The 18001-nt window shown below is 42.5% G+C and overlaps 1 protein-coding gene and 1 long non-coding RNA gene across 2 annotated transcripts in view; one reads left to right on the top strand and one right to left on the bottom strand.

Annotated features, from left to right (window-relative positions):
• The window catches only part of LOC128692577 (uncharacterized), a 97839-nt gene extending 92328 nt beyond the window's left edge, over nucleotides 1-5511 (top strand). Inside the window, exon 3 of the long non-coding RNA XR_008407604.2 lies at nucleotides 5375-5511. This is a non-coding gene — a long non-coding RNA (uncharacterized lncRNA). The remainder of the gene's footprint in view (nucleotides 1-5374) is intronic.
• Nucleotides 1-18001, bottom strand: part of Scp2 (Sarcoplasmic calcium-binding protein 2) — a 394806-nt gene that overhangs the window by 279342 nt on the left and 97463 nt on the right. The window lies entirely within an intron of this gene.

Here is an 18001-nt window from a genome sequence, read left to right as displayed (position 1 = left end):
GGTGAGGGGTGAGGGAGACTGGCAGTCAGGTGAGGGGTGAGAGAGACTGGCAGTGAGGTGAGGGGTGAGTGAGACTGGCAGTCAGGTGAGGGGTGAGAGAGACTGGCAGTGAGGTGAGGGGTGAGTGAGACTGGCAGTGAGGTGAGGGGTGAGGGAGACTGGCAGTGAGGTGAGGGGGGTGAGGGAGACTGGCAGTGAGGTGAGGGGGTGAGAGAGACTGGCAGTGAGGTGAGGGGTGACGGAGACTGGCAGTCAAGTGAGGGGTGAGTGAGACTGGCAGTGAGGTGAGGGGTGAGGGAGACTGGCAGTGAGGTGAGAGGTGAGGGAGACTGGCAGTGAGGTGAGGGGTGAGGGAGACTGGCAGTGAGGTGAGGGGTGAGGGAGACTGGCAGTGAGGTGAGGGGTGAGGGAGACTGGCAGTGAGGTGAGGAGTGAGGGAGACTGGCAGTGAGGTGAGGGGTGAGGGGAGGACTGGCAGTGAGGTGAGGGGTGAGGAGACTGGCAGTGAGGTGAGGAGGAGGGAGACTGGCAGTGAGGTGAGGGGTGAGGGAGACTGGCAGTGAGGTGAGGGGTGAGGAGACTGGCAGTGAGGTGAGGGGTGAGGGGAGACTGGCAGTGAGGTGAGGGGGTGAGGGAGACTGGCAGGTGAGGTGAGGGGTGAGGGAGACTGGCAGTGAGGTGAGGGGGTGAGGGAGACTGGCAGTGAGGTGAGGGGTGAGGGAGACTGGCAGTGAGGTGAGGGGTGAGGGAGACTGGCAGTGAGGTGAGGGGTGAGAGAGACTGGCAGTGAGGTGAGGGGTGAGGAGACTGGCAGTGAGGTGAGGGGTGAGGGAGACTGGCAGTGAGATGAGGGGTGAGGGAGACTGGCAGTGAGGTGAGGGGTGAGGAGACTGGCAGTGAGGTGAGGGGTGAGGGAGACTGGCAGTGAGGTGAGGGGTGAGGAGACTGGCAGTGAGGTGAGGGGTGAGGGAGACTGGCAGTGAGGTGAGGGGTGAGGGAGACTGGCAGTGAGGTGAGGGGTGAGGGAGACTGGCAGTGAGATGAGGGGTGAGGGAGACTGGCAGTGAGGTGAGGGGTGAGGGAGACTGGCAGTGAGGTGAGGGGTGAGGGAGACTGGCAGTGAGGTGAGGGGTGAGGCAGACTGGCAGTGAGGTGAGGGGTGAGGGAGACTGGCAGTGAGGTGAGGGGTGAGGGAGACTGGCAGTGAGGTGAGGGGTGAGGGAGACTGGCAGTGAGGTGAGGGGTGAGGGAGACTGGCAGTGAGGTGAGGGGTGAGGGAGACTGGCAGTGAGGTGAGGGGTGAGGGAGACTGGCAGTGAGGTGAGAGGTGAGGGAGACTGGCAGTGAGGTGAGGGGTGAGGGAGACTGGCAGTGAGGTGAGGGGTGAGGCAGACACCATCACAAGATCACAGACGCTCATAATAACTTTAGTAAATCACAGCAAAACTAATACTGTGAAATATATTCATAAATTTGTTTCAGTTTTTTTAAATCTATAATGTTAGCACCTGCGATGCTAACACCCGTTATATTAATACCTGCAATGCTAACACCTGCGATGTTAACATCTGCAACGATAACACCTGCAGTGCTAGCACCTGCAACACTAGCACCCGCTATGTTAACACCTGCAACGCTTATACCTGTCATTCTAACATATGCAATGCCAACACCTGTAATACCAACACCTGTAATACCAACACTTAACATCTGCATGTTGCACATGTCAATGAGCACTAAGTGTCACCAGACAAACAGACGTTCAGTGAGAGAGATTATCATTGTATATTGTCACAGGGAGGAGATAAACCCTCATGGGTCACATGCAGCCCCCTGGGACTGGGAGGTAATAGGGTTTCATCCAAGGGAAAAGCCATTCCAACTCCTTGGATCAAGAGACCTCCACCAGCATCACGGCTCCCGCCATGACATGCAAATTAAACAGCACTTAGCTAATTTGTTGTATTTTATTCTTGTTTTTAATACTGTACTTGTTTATCGTGTCCTTGTTCGTACTACTGGTGTCCTTGTTCGTACTACTGGTGTCCTTGTTCGTGTTAATGGGATTATGTTGATATATTGTTTTGAACTTATAGGCGATGTCTTGGTAATTGTTGTGTGTGTGTGTGTGTGTGTGTGTGTGTGTGTGTGTGTGTGTGTGTGTGTGTGTGTGTGTGTGTGTGTGTGTGTGTGTGTGTGTGTGTGTAGTGCTGGGAGTGTCAATGGTGCTGAATGGGGGAGGAGTGATATCTTGAATAATTCGTTCTCTCTGTCTGTCTGCCTCTCTCTCTCTCTCTCTCTCTCTCTCTCTCTCTCTCTCTCTCTCTCTCTCTCTCTCTCTCTCTCTCTCTCTCTCTCTCTCTCTCTCTCTCTCTCTCTCTCTCTCTCTCTCTCTCTCTCTCCCTCTCTCTCCCTCTCTCTCTCTCACTCTCTCTCAGTCTCTCTCTTTCACATTAGTATTAACATTAGGAAATCATTCAAATACATATATAACGAAGAGGAAGTGAAACGTGGGTAGGTAGGACCGTAGAGTGTGTGAGTTGCTCTTACATACGGCCTCCTACAAACCTTTCTTATTCATCATAACAAATATTGAAGTTGATTTTCATCAGTTTCAGCATCGGCCGTCTCCCACCAAGGCAGGGTGGCCCGAAAAAGAAAAACTTTCACCATCATTCACTCCGTCATTGTCTTGCCAAAAGCATGCTTATACTACAACAATAAAACTGCAACATTAACACCTCTCCTTCAGAGTGCAGACACTATACTTCCCATCTCCAGGACTCAAGTCCATCCTGCCGGTTTCCCCGAATCCCTTCATAAATATTGCCCTTCTCACACTCCAACAGCACGTCAAGTTCTAAAAGCCATTTATCTCGATTCGATCCTATCTAACACGCTTATGCATGCTTGCTGGAAGTCCAACCCCCTCCCTTCAACCTTTCCTAGGCCGACCTGTACCCCGCCTTCCCTCCAATACAGATTTATACACTCTCGAAGTCATTCTATTTCCTTCCAGCCTCTCTACATGTCCAAACCATCTTAACAACCCCTCCTCAGCCCTCTGGATAATAGTTTTGGTAATCCCGAACCTCCAAATTTCTAAACTACTAATTCTCTGCATTATATTCACACCACACATTGCCCTCAGACACGATATCTCCACTGCTTCCAGCCTTCTCCTTGTTGCAACATTCACCGCCCATGCTTCACACTCATATAAGAGTGTTGGTATAACTATACTCTCATTCATTCCCCTCTTTGCTTCCATGAACAAAGTTCTTTGTCTCCACAGACTCTTCAGTACACCAATCACCTTTTTCCCCTCATCAGTTCTATGATTCACCTCATCTTTCGTTGACCCACTTGCTGACACATCCACTCCTAAATATCTGAATACTTTATATGTTAATAGAAAATAAAAATCCCTTTGACGTGCGCACACACACACACACCTCAAAGGCAATGGAACCAGACAACATTTCCCCATGGGTCCTTAGAGAGGGAGCAGAAATGCTGTGTGTGCCATTACCCACAATCTTCAACACATCCCTTGAAACTGGGCAACTACCTGAGGTATGGAAGACGGCAAATGTAGTTCCCATTTTTAAAAAAAGGAGACAGAAAAGAGGCAATAAACTACAGACCAGTGTCACTGACGTGTATAGTATGCAAAGTTATGCTGAAGATTATCAGGAGGAAAATGGCGGAGCACATGGAATGGAACAAAAGTATAATGACAACCAGCACGGTTTCATGGAAGGCAAATCCTGTGTCACAAACCCTCTGGAGTTTTATGATAAAGTAACAGAAGTAAGACACGAGAGAGAGAGGTGGGTTGATTGCATCTTCTTGGACTGCAAGAAGGCTTCGACACAGTTCCTCACAAGAGAGTAGTGCAGAAACTAGAGGATCAGGCGCGTATAACGGGAAGGGCACTTCAGTGGATCAGAGAATACCTGACAGGGAGGCAACAACGAGTCATGGTACGTGATGAGGTATCACAGTGGGCACCTGTGACTAGCGGGGTCCCACAGGGGTCGGTCCTAGGACCAGTGCTATTTTTGGTATATGTGAATGACATGAAGGAAGGGATAGATTCAGAGGTGTCCCTGTTCGCAGATGATGTGAAGTTAATGAGGAGAATTAAATAAGATGAGGATCAGGCAGGCCTTCAAAGAGATCTGGACAGGCTGGACACCTGGTCCAGCAATTAGAGAAAGTGCAAAAGTTTGCGACAAGGTTAGTTCCAGAGCTAAGGGGAATGTCCTACGAAGAAAGGTTAAGGGAAATCGGCCTGACGACACTGGAGGACAGGAAGGTTAGGGGAGACATGATAACGACATACAAAATACTTCGTGGAATAGACAAGGTGGACAGAGATAAGATGTTCCAAAGAGGGGACACAGAAACAAGGGGTCACTCTTGGAAGTTGAAGACTCAGATGAATCACAGGGATGTTAGGAAGCATTTCTTCAGTCACAGAGTGGTCAGGAAGTGAAACAGTCTGGCGAGTGATGTAGTGGAGGCAGGAACCATACATAGCTTTAAGACGAGGTATGATAGAGCTCATGGAGCAGGGAGAGAGAGGACCTAGTAGCATTCAGTGAAGAGGCAGGACCAGGAGCTGAGTCTGACCCCTGCAACTACAATTAGGTGAGCACACACACACATATTATATATATATATATATATATATATATATATATATATATATATATATATATATATATATATATATATATATATATATATATATATATATATATATATATATATATATATATATGTATGTATGTATATAGTAACATTCCAAGCACTTTCGTGATTAATAACATTATCAAGGATCGGTAAACATACGACATCAAAAGACTTAAAAGCTGAGATATGACCTGACATGTAAATGCCTTCTCAGTATTGTGAAGTTTTATAGTCAGGTCATATCAGGTAATATTTGAGAGTGACATGTCAGGGAAACTGTGTCAACACCACTTGTAATACTCACAAAGTTTATTCATTATAAATAAGTCTAATTTATGTAATCCTGAACTCACTGATATTGCAGTCAATACTATTTTTTTTGAAGCTCAATTATATTTTATTTCCTCCAACCACAAATTTGATAGACGCCACTTTCTGCACATATTGAAAATCAATTAAGTTATTACTGTCTCTTGCATGAGTATTCGACTCTTGCCAAGATCTACTGCTATATTTATGCTGTATTCTTAGTTCAAGACTTTTCCATTTTTTTTTTTTTCAAAAATAAAATTTATTGCATTTTGTAGAGAGAATTCTATATCTACAGCCATCAGCATTTTCGGAAAAATTATTATTTTTTTCCTCGTGTAAGGGCAGGCGCTTTTATTTGCAGTCGCTGAATGTCTAAGTAGTGCTGTAAGATACAAAAGAAGCAGAGCACTCCCGGACCTGCCTCAATTTTGGCCAGACGATACAAGAACTCATGGACTACAAGATACTCGTGGTGAACGAGGATGTAAGTCATCCTACCGTCACGGCATGGTGAACGAGGATGTAAGTCATCCTACCGTCACGGCATGGTGAACGAGGATGTAAGTCATCCTACCGTCACGGCATGGTGAACGAGGATGTAAGTCATCCTACCGTCACGGCATGGTGAACGAGGATGTAAGTCATCCTACCGTCACGGCTGGTATTGACACCGAGGATATGTACTAGTAAAGCATCGATGTGCTCTTTTCCAGGGCACTTCTAGAGTTACAGTAAGACAGACACTGTCGAACTGAAGTTATCTTCAGGGACTCTTTCGTATTATACCTTGTTGTGGTCTTCTGTGGTAACTCTTTTATCTTTAATGTGCATTAGAGTTAATGTTTTATTAGAGGCTCATGACCAGGCTAGTTCTAGTTTCCCTATGGATTATCATTTTTATATAAAACAAATATTTCACAGGTTACAAGAGTACATAGCATTTTTAAGGCGAATTTTCCATTCATGACGCACAACTACTGGTCGGAAATCATTCACTGAAGTTGGGTAAAATTTGTGATGAACAATTAGTTCTAGCAGAAAAAGTTCTGGAACGGGCACGAAGTTCGTTACCAGAACTATTTTCTACTGTGGTTGTGACACGGCCAATGCGTATCGCACAGGCTCTGCGACATAAGACTGAGAATCCAACTCATGACGGTAACCTGGGCCTATTTGATGAGAAACAGATGCGGCCGTCTCTCTCATACAAAGATCACGTCCAAAATACAACTCTCAGACAAGTCACAAGAGGTATTCATGTCTCAACACGCCGGAGACTGTTGTTGATATATGGCCAGAATAATTACAGGGAGATGGACTTGAGTCAGCTCGTGGACAGTCCGTCTTAGGAAGCAGAAGATAAGAACACAACTTGTCATACAATACGTGTCAATATATCAGTGAGAGAGATTTTATCACGTGCCATGGAAAATATCAGGTATGGAAGGTTATGTACTGGTGCCTGCAGTGTGTATGAGACATATAGTGACACAGTACACAATCTCGTGGGTGGCACTCTGGATGAAAAGAAAAAAATTTGGAAGACAGTAGCCCAAAAATATTCTGGCCAAAAATAGCAGTAAATGTGTCTTCCCGTATCAGGACATGTGCAAGGTGTCAAATTAGAGGGAAAGCAGGTCAATAGAGGTAGCTCCTATTATTTCCCATATCAGCGTTTGGTGAACCTTTCTCTAGGCTGGTTATGGACTGTCTTGATCCCTTATCAGGGATGCATAACGGAAATGAATATCTGCTAACTATTGTGTGTACCTCTGTTAGGTATCCTGAAGCAATACCATTACGACGCATCAATGCACGCTCTATTGTGCGGACTCTGATGAGAGTCTTCACAGAACTAAGGGTGCCGTGTGCATTCCAATCAGACCAGTGATCGACATTCAAGTCTAGGATCTTTCGTCAAATTCTTTTTCAACTAGGAATAACCACTAGGTGCTATAGAAAGACGCTTAAAAGCATGTTGAGAGCGTACGTAATTAACCATAAGTTTGCAAGAGTCAGTTGGTCACAATTCCACATAGCTTACATACGGCCATTCTGTCAAAGGGCCTCTAGCTCTTCTCAAAGAGGATTGAACCACAATAAGACTCCCTATCATGGCGTTTCCCTTCTTCAGGATAAACACTACCAGAATCGTGTTATAGCTGTATAATATATAATAGAAACTCAGCTGGTAATGAAGTAATTGTATGACAAATCATTCCTGCCAAGAACCTTCATCGAGCGACTTGGTCCTGACTTAATAACCAGTGCTTAGTAGATCCCTTTAACATCTAAGTGAAGTAAGTGATTCGATTTATGAGGTACACACGCCTAACAAACGACGTTCTGAGAGAATATACAACATTAATCATCTTAAAAATATGTAACATTCTAACGTGCGTGTTTATCGTGAATTCAATAGGACCCTGATTGTGAATCATAGAATTGATTGCACAGATTCTGTCTGATTATGGACGGGGTCACTGGGGAGTTGAACCCTGGAACACTTTCCAGGTAGACTCCAGGCAATCCAGATTGGTTGGTGTCTAGGCTTTCTGGAATACAGCCAATCAAGTGTTTAAAAACAACTGATCGTTTTGTGTGTGTGTTGTGTAATTATAGGGTAATGTCATTAGGAATGCCAGATGGACTTGTAAGCATTAGGCTCCTAATAAAACAGGTTAGGACAGAGTTGCAAGGCTACTTCATCAGTATCTGACGGTCAGATTAGCAAAGAGTGAATCTGGCGTAAGTGAACGTAATATTCCTTATGCCACTGGACAAGGTGAAGCCTCCATTTTTAGTAATCCATTATGAGGTGGATGAAGTGTTCATGTTCTTCAGTAATCAGTGGAAGGTGAATTACATCTAGTTTTGTTTAATTAAACTAAACTAAAGAAATGTCATGAAAACCATAGCACCATTGGAAAGCTGCTTGTCTTGGTATTAACACATATAATAATGGTGTACTCCGACTATAACACATTCACCTGTACTCACTCTATGAAAATTAAAAATACCCACCTTATGCCCTGGGTTCTGTGTATTAATATTCTAATTTATCACATAAGACTTGAGAGTAACATTCTGCCAGACACGGCATCCAAAACACTAATAAAGGTATATTAATATATGTAACACCTTATTTCAAGGCATAACGAATATGAAGCCCCTTTTATGAAGGAATATAAATATATAACACCAGGGAAAAGGCAAGTAAATGTGTAACACTTTATCTTTTGAAAAATAAAAATTTAGTGGAGGTCATAACCGCCCATTAATTAATGCTAACACGCTGAAGCCAGTACTAATTATATTCTCCATAACATTATTTGGTGCGGAGCTTAACCCGATATTCTGGTAGATATACGTCTGAGAACCCACCACCTCAGTCCAGACTGCTGATACTGACTTATCTACGAAGTCGATCGTCTTCTGTTAAACCACTGGTAACTTACCAGAAATTTCAAATGCATTAGCATTAAATAAGCTTAAATTATAGGAATTTTTTTTTTCAAACACCTTGAAAATTAACTAGTGTTTATAACTAAAAGAAGGCGTCGAGGTGATGAGGACAGGAGAGGTACATAAAATAAATCACCGCTACTCATGGATGGTGGAATTGTTACAGTGATACCGAGAAATTGTATTTGAAAGACAAGGATGTATCAAGACATTAGGAAAAGGTTTCTCCACGACTGCTTCCTTAGTCCTAATCTGATGGACTTTAAAAGCTGTTCGTAGCGAAACGCTTCCTTAATATGTCTTGATCAATGTACACGTGTCTGTTGCCTACCAACATACACACACACACACACACACACACACACACACACACACACACACACACACACACACACACACACACACTATAAAACAGAAGTGTGGGGATATTTGGTAAATCCACCCCCACCCCAGGGGAATAAATAAAATATTTAAATAATTCGTGGTAAGTGCTAAACCCATGTGAAGTCATACAGCGCAACACGTGGTGGAGGCTTGATCCTCCGTCTGCCGAGCATGAGACAGACGTCCTTCCTATTTGTACAGGCCTTTTCCTCCACCCCAGGAAAAACCCACGAGAGTTTTCATCGTGGCTGCTGGTACGGTTGACTGAGTGTCGTGCAGTGTGTGTGATCGAGACACAAAAGTGTGTGAGCAACTCACCTTTGAGAGGATTGTACCATTTGGCACCTGACTCCTCCATGTTTTTTTTCTGGGTTTGTTTGTGTTGCCAGATAAGTTACAGTACCAGTATTGTAGATATTTGTTCATAGAGTTAGTGTAGTCCTTGTAGTCTACCACCCCAATAATAACAAAAGCAATAACAATAACAAAAAAACTACTGCTGTCGTCGCCACCACCACCAATACCATGACCACCAACAATACGACCACCACCACCACCACTGCCACTGCCCATCCCCCCTCCCCCCCAACACAATGTTGGGAGTGGATAGGGAAGCAGAAAATACCTGCATATTTCTGGGCAACAGTAAAACTCAGCAAAGTGAAGGCAAGTTAGTGCACACACCAGCACACCCTTGAGCCTCGTAAAGTGTGTCCACCTACCACACACAACTCTAATCCTGTCTCAAATATCACTTATTTTTCGTAAAACTGTTGTATCCACCTACACACACACACACGCACACACACACACACACACACACACACACACACACACACACAAACACACACACACACACACAAGGAAGGAGGAGAGACAACAGGAAATGACCGGGAAGTATGTGAAGAACTCAACAAGAGATTCAAAGAAGTGTTCACAGAGGAGACAGAAGGGACTCCAGAAAGACGGAGAGGTGGGGCACACCACCAAGTGCTGGACACAGTGCACACAACCGAGGAAGAAGTGAAGAGGCTTCTGAGTGAGCTAGATACCTCAAAGGCAATGGGGCCAGATAACATCTCCCCATGGGTATTGAGAGAGGGAGCAGAGGCGCTATGTGTACCCCTAACAACAATATTCAATACATCTATCGAAACAGGGAGATTGCCTGAGGCATGGAAGACAGCAAATGTAGTCCCAATCTTTAAAAAAGGAGACAGACATGAAGCATTAAACTACAGACCAGTGTCACTGACATGTATAGTATGCAAAATCATGGAGAAGATTATCAGGAGAAGAGTGGTGGAACACCTAGAAAGGAATGATCTCATCAACAGCAGCCAGCATGGTTTCAGGGACGGGAAATCCTGTGTCACAAACCTACTGGAGTTCTATGACATGGTGACAGCAGTAAGACAAGAGAGAGAGGGGTGGGTGGATTGCATTTTCTTGGACTGCAAGAAGGCGTTTGACACAGTTCCACACAAGAGATTGGTGCAAAAACTGGAGGACCAAGCAGGGATAACAGGGAAGGCACTACAATGGATCAGGGAATACTTGTCAGGAAGACAGCAGCGAGTCATGGTACGTGGCGAGGTGTCAGAGTGGGCACCTGTGACCAGCGGGGTCCCACAGGGGTCAGTCCTAGGACCAGTGCTGTTTCTGGTATTTGTGAACGACATGACGGAAGGAATAGACTCTGAGGTGTCCCTGTTTGCAGATGACGTGAAGTTGATGAGAAGAATACACTCGATCGAAGACCAGGCAGAACTACAAAGGGATCTGGACAGGCTGCAGAACTGGTCCAGCAATTGGCTCCTGGAGTTCAATCCCACCAAGTGCAAAGTCATGAAGATTGGGGAAGGGCAAAGAAGGCCGCAGACGGAGTACAGTCTAGGGGGTCAGAGACTACAAACCTCACTCAAGGAAAAAGATCTTGGGGTGAGTATAACACCAGGCACATCTCCTGAAGCGCACATCAACCAAATAACTGCTGCAGCATATGGGCGCCTAGCAAACCTCAGAACAGCATTCCGACATCTTAATAAGGAATCGTTCAGGACCCTGTACACCGTATACGTTAGGCCCATATTGGAGTATGCGGCACCAGTTTGGAACCCACACCTAGCCAAGCACGTAAAGAAACTAGAGAAAGTGCAAAGGTTTGCAACAAGACTAGTCCCAGAGCTAAGAGGTATGTCCTACGAGGAGAGGTTAAGGGAAATCAACCTGACGACACTGGAGGACAGGAGAGATAGGGGGGACATGATAACGACATACAAAATACTGAGAGGAATTGACAAGGTGGACAAAAACAGGATGTTCCAGAGATTGGACACAGTAACAAGGGGACACAGTTGGAAGCTAAAGACACAGATGAATCACAGGGATGTTAGGAAGTATTTCTTCAGCCACAGAGTAGTCAGTAAGTGGAATAGTTTGGGAAGCGATGTAGTGGAGGCAGGATCCATACATAGCTTTAAGCAGAGGTACGATAAAGCTCACGGCTCAGGGAGAGTGACCTAGTAGCGATCAGTGAAGAGGCGGGGCCAGGAGCTCGGACTCGACCCCCGCAACCTCAACTAGGTGAGTACAACTAGGTGAGTACACACACACACACACACACACACACACACACACACACACACACACACACACACACACACACACACACACACACACACACACACACACACACACACACACACACACACACACACAAACACGAACAAACGCACGCACGTACAAACAGATTTATACATAAATACATACATACATTATATATATATATATATATATATATATATATATATATATATATATATATATATATATATATATATATATATATATATATATATATATATATATATATATATATATATATATATATATATATGTATATGTCGTGCCGAATATGTAAAACTGGTCATTTAGCAAGAACTCATTTAAAATTAAGTCCTTTCTAAAATTTTCTCATATACGTTTAAAGATATATTTTTTTCATTAATGTTAATGTAAAAAAATTTAATTTTGCACCAAAAGAATCTTAGAAAACTTACCTAACCTTATTATAACAAGAGCAATTTATTTTAGCCTAACCCAACTAAATATATTTTAGATTTGTTTACAGTAATTTAATACTAAACAAACACAGTGAAATATATTTTTTTCGTTAGGTTCACAATGATTTTGACGAAATTATTGCATACACAAATTTTCACTTGTCCTATATGGCAAGATGAACGTAGTTATTTAAGCCAAGATCGCAAATTCTGCCTATTCGGCACGACATATATATATTTATATATATATATATATATATATATATATATTATATATTTATATATATATATATATATATATATAATTATATATATAGTATATATATTTATTTTTTTTTTTTATTATCACACCGGCCGATTCCCACCAAGGCAGGGTGGCCCGAAAAAGAAAAACTTTCACCATCATTCACTCCATCACTGTCTTGCCAGAAGGGTGCTTTACACTACAGTTTTTAAACTGCAACATTAACACCCCTCCTTCAGAGTGCAGGCACTGTACTTCCCATCTCCAGGACTCAAGTCCGGCCTGCCGGTTTCCCTGAATCCCTTCATAAATGTTACTTTGCTCACACTCCAACAGCACGTCAAGTATTAAAAACCATTTGTCTCCATTCACTCCTATCAAACACGCTCACGCATGCCTGCTGGAAGTCCAAGCCCCTCGCACACAAAACCTCCTTTACCCCCTCCCTCCAACCCTTCCTAGGCCGACCCCTACCCCGCCTTCCTTCCACTACAGACTGATACACTCTTGAAGTCATTCTGTTTCGCTCCATTCTCTCTACATGTCCGAACCACCTCAACAACCCTTCCTCAGCCCTCTGGACAACAGTTTTGGTAATCCCGCACCTCCTCCTAACTTCCAAACTACGACTTCTCTGCATTATATTCACACCACACATTGCCCTCAGACATGACATCTCCACTGCCTCCAGCCTTCTCCTCGCTGCAACATTCATCACCCACGCTTCACACCCATATAAGAGCGTTGGTAAAACTATACTCTCATACATTCCCCTCTTTGCCTCCAAGGACAAAGTTCTTTGTCTCCACAGACTCCTAAGTGCACCACTCACTCTTTTTCCCTCATCAATTCTATGATTCACCTCATCTTTCATAGACCCATCCATATATATATATATATATATATATATATATATATATATATATATATATATATATATATATATATAAACACAGATTGTGTTGCTATATTTTTTTAATAAATTCTTATGGCGAAAATATATTTAAAAAATGGCCAAAGAGAAATTTATCAAGGTTACAGTGTACTTTGAAAGGTATCCAAACAACATTTAAGTCCTGTTGTCCAAGTAATTTACAAGTTAGTGAGTCCAAGGAACTTATAAGTCCAGTAAACAACTAATTTACAGGTTCAGTTATCCAAGTCACTTATAAGCCCAGATATCCAACTAACTTACATATCCAGGTAATGAAGCAAGCTTAACGTCCTGCTATTAGCTTAGACATGTTAGTTTCAGACAGACCAACAACCTGGTTAAGTAAGAATGCTGGCAGAAGTTGCGTTTCAGAACTGACACTGTTAACGGCACTTTATATCCAACAGATGCGTTATAACGGATACAAATAATGTTAAATATGAAATGGGTTCTGCAACGTTGGTCGCTTTTGTTTACAAAAGTTAAATGTATCAAAGAAATAAAATTTGATTTTGACTTTTTATTATAATGCAAAAACTTTTATTAAATTTCTCACTCTCTCTCCCTTCCTCCCTCCCTTCCTCTCTCCCTCCCTCCCTTTCCCCTTCTTCTTTCCTCCCGTCCCTTCCACCAAATACTTGGCCTGTACGTCTCTCTTCTTTCTTATCTCTACACAATTGATTTTGTCTATCCCTTCCCATCCTCCGTCCACCATCTTAGATTTCCCAACTCCCTCCTTCACACACATTCTCCCTCCTACCTGCCTTTACCCACATTCTACGTCCTACATCGTCCTGCAATTCCTTCCCTTCCTCGTCTCTTCACTGCATTCCTATCCCTCTTATCATTCTTCATATCCTCCTTCACCCGCCCCAGTACTTCCCTCCTCCCTCTCTTCCTCCCTCCATCAGCCCGGCAACACCTTGTGTTGGCGCTCAGCAAAATTGTTGGAGGAGATTGTATGAGTAAAGCTGAAAGCAGCAGCCTTGAATGTTGCCACAATACTTCCTGGAACTCCTCCTGCCTGCATTTCCTACTCCTTTTCTAGCCACCTGCTGCCTTCCTTGCCACCTATTGCTTTCCTTCTTGGCCACCTATTGCTTTCCTTCTTGACCACCTATTGCTTTCCTTCTTGGCCACCTATTGCTTTCCTTCTTGACCACCTATTGCTTTCCTTCTTGGCCACCTATTGCTTTCCTTCTTGGCCACCTATTGCTTTCCTTCTTGACCACCTATTGCTTTCCTTCTTGGCCACCTATTGCTTTCCTTCTTGACCACCTATTGCTTTCCTTCTTGGCCACCTATTGCTTTCCTTCTTGACCACCTATTGCTTTCCTTCTTGGCCACCTATTGCTTTCCTTCTTGACCACCTATTGCTTTCCTTCTTGGCCACCTATTGCTTTCCTTCTTGGCCACCTATTGCTTTCCTTCTTGACCACCTATTGCCTGCCTTCCTCCCTGGCTACCTGCTACCTTCCTTCCTCCCTGGCCACCTGCTACCTTCCTTCCTCCCTGGCCACCTGCTACCTTCCTTCCTCCCTGGCCACCTGCTACCTTCCTTCCTCCCTGGCCACCTGCTACCTTTCTTCCTCCCTGGCCACCTGTTACCCTCCTTCTTCCTTAGTTACCTGCTACCTTCCTCCCTGGTCACCTACTACCCTCGTTCCTTCCTGGCCACCTGCTACCATCCTTCCTAACTGGCCCCGCACTATCTTCCATGCTCTCTGGACACCTGCTAACTTCCTTCCTAACTGGCCACCTGCTACCTACCTTCCTGGCCATCTGTTGCCTTCCTGGTCACCTGCTGCTCTCCTGATGCCTTCCTGGCCACAGGCTGCCTCTATCAATTCACACAGAGAACACCGAGACACTGGTGTTTCTAGGGATACGAGAGAAAGAAAGAGAGAGAGAGAGAGAGAGAGAGAGAGAGAGAGAGAGAGAGAGAGGGGACAGAGGGAGGGGTCCTAGGGTAAAAAATGGCTTCCTGAGGTCGCGACATATGAATAGCCAGCCCAGTATGTGAGGTTAGGTCATCACAGTATCACATACTGGAATAATAACCCTCACTAAAACTTCGGGGATTGTGAGTGATCTTGAGTTTTGATTCATGTTATTTGTTGTGATTGTTACTGTGGGTTGTAAAACATAATTTGCTGAGACTGTCGTTTTCTGTGACTATAAATCTTATACTGGGACGTTCATAAATGGTTCTCAATGTTCCTGTGTAGTGTTGCTTCTGTGTAGAGTATGTGTTCTTAGTGTTATTGTGTCCCTGTAGAATAAATGTATTCTTAGTATTGTTACGTCTGCGTAGCGTATGTATTCTTTATGCTATTTTATCTGTATAAAGTGTATGTATTCAAAGTGTTTTTTTCCTATGTATGGTGTAAGTATTCTTAGTGTTGTTGCCTCTGTGTAGAATATAAGTATTCTTAGTGTTTTTGTTGATGTGTAGGGTGTAGAGTTCATATACAGGACGTAAGTACACTTAGTGTTATTGCGTCTGTGTAGAGGGAATGTGTTTTTAGTGTTGTTCCTATGTATAGTCTAAGTATTCTTAGTACTCACCTCATTGTGGTTGCAAGGGTCGAGTCATGGCTCCTGGTCTGATGATAATGTTCCTGTACAGAGTGTAAGTATTTTTAGTGCTTGTATTCCTGTGTAAAGTACATGTATTCTTAGTGCTGTTGTTGGTGTGTAGAGTACATGTATTCTTAATGTTGTTGGTGTGTAGAGTACATGTATTCTTAATGTTGTTGTTGTGTAGAGTACATGTATTCTTAATGTTGTTGCTGTGTAGAGTACATGTATTCTTAATGTTGTTGCTGTGAAGAGTACATGTATTCTTAATGTTGTTGGTGTGTAGAGTACATGTATTCTTAATGTTGTTGGTGTGTAGAGTACATGTATTCTTAATGTTGTTGTTGTGTAGAGTACATGTATTCTTAATGTTGTGTAGAGTACATGTATTCTTAATGTTGTTGCTGTGAAGAGTACATGTATTCTTAATGTTGTTGCTGTGAAGAGTACATGTATTCTTAATGTTGTTGTTGTGTAGAGTACATGTATTCTTAATGTTGTTGTTGTGTAGAGTACATGTATTCTTAATGTTGTTGTTGTGTAGAGTACATGTATTCTTAATGTTGTTGTTGTGTAGAGTACATGTATTCTTAATGTTGTTGTTGTGTAGAGTACATGTATTCTTAATGTTGTTGCTGTGAAGAGTACATGTATTCTTAATGTTGTTGTTGTGTAGAGTACATGTATTCTTAATGTTGTTGTTGTGTAGAGTACATGTATTCTTAATGTTGTTGCTGTGAAGAGTACATGTATTCTTAATGTTGTGTAGAGTACATGTATTCTTAATGTTGTTGTTGTGTAGAGTACATGTATTCTTAATGTTGTTGCTGTGTAGAGTACATGTATTCTTAATGTTGTTGCTGTGAAGAGTACATGTATTCTTAATGTTGTGTAGAGTACATGTATTCTTAATGTTGTTGCTGTGTAGAGTACATGTATTCTTAATGTTGTGTAGAGTGCATGTATTATTAATGTTGTTACTGTGTATAGTAAGTACTCTGTGTCGTTGCTTCTACATGCGTTAATATGTTCTTAGACTCTGGTATCCAGGACTCTGGAAGTTTCACCAACATAAATCTTTACACAACCTCCGCAGTAAAATACAGACGGAGGCAGTGAAATAAACACATTTATATATTTATGTACTCACCTAATTGTCGTTGCAGGGGTGAGTCATAGCTCCTGGCCCCGCCTCTTCACTGGTCGCTACTAGGTCCACTCTCTCCCTTTTGTATGAGCTTCACCATACGTATTCTTAAAGCTATGTATGGATCATGCCTCCACTACACGTTCTAGAATGTTTCACATCCTATGACTGAAGAAATGCTTCCTAACATCCCTGTGTGTATGTGTGTGTGTGTGTGTGTGTGTGTGTGTGTGTGTGTGTGTGTGTGTGTGTGTGTGTGTGTGTGTGTGTGTTATATGCAGTAAAATCACAGCAAACAAGTGATATCACAATATGCCAAATAACCACTGTGAAAAAATAGTGAAATACCAAAAGCTTTCGTAATTTCTCACATTATCAAGAGCTTGAAAGTTATTTCAGGAAATCTGTCAAATATACGAGCACTGTAGTAGGCCTACTGCCCCACGCTAGGTAGGTCCTTCTCACACTCAGTTATTTCCAGCCATATCTTTGTCTAACCTATTTATTTCTAAGAAACTAAGAAAAATATTACGATCATTGCAGCATAGGACGGAATTCAGCAAAGAATTTATTCAGCAAGCAGTGACAAATTTCAGTGTCTTTCCCATACGGAGTTTCAGGAGAGATAAACAAACGTCTTCGATCAGGTGTAACTTTAGGGACAACTGCAGTAATGACAATGGAGTTCAAACTTGAGTAAGCTCAAACTTAGAAGGACCTCCGCTATATATATATATATATATATATATATATATATATATATATATATATATATATATATATATATATATATATATATATATATATATATATATATATATATATATATATATATATATATATATATATATATATATATATATATATATATATATATATATGTATATATATATTGTATGTGTGTTATTTTCTCCCTCAAACAAACACGTATTAATAGTTTAGTAAAGAACTGATTACAAAGGATCAGTAAAGTGGACCTGAGGAGACTCCCATCCGTCAGGTGCTTAAATCAATGTCTTCAAATTACACCTCCATCTTCCAGCCTAGCCATCTACCAATATAGTTATCTACCGACATATCCATCTATCACATATCCATCTATCAACATAGCCATCCACCAACATAGCCATCTACGAACACTCATCAACCAGCTGATTCCCACCTTGCCG

Source organism: Cherax quadricarinatus, chromosome 30 (genome assembly GCF_038502225.1).
Source record: "Cherax quadricarinatus isolate ZL_2023a chromosome 30, ASM3850222v1, whole genome shotgun sequence".
In the NCBI taxonomy this organism is placed as follows: Eukaryota; Metazoa; Arthropoda; class Malacostraca; order Decapoda; family Parastacidae; genus Cherax; species Cherax quadricarinatus.
The sequence above is the reverse complement of the archived record's forward strand: the minus strand, read 5'-3'. Positions and strand labels throughout refer to the sequence as shown.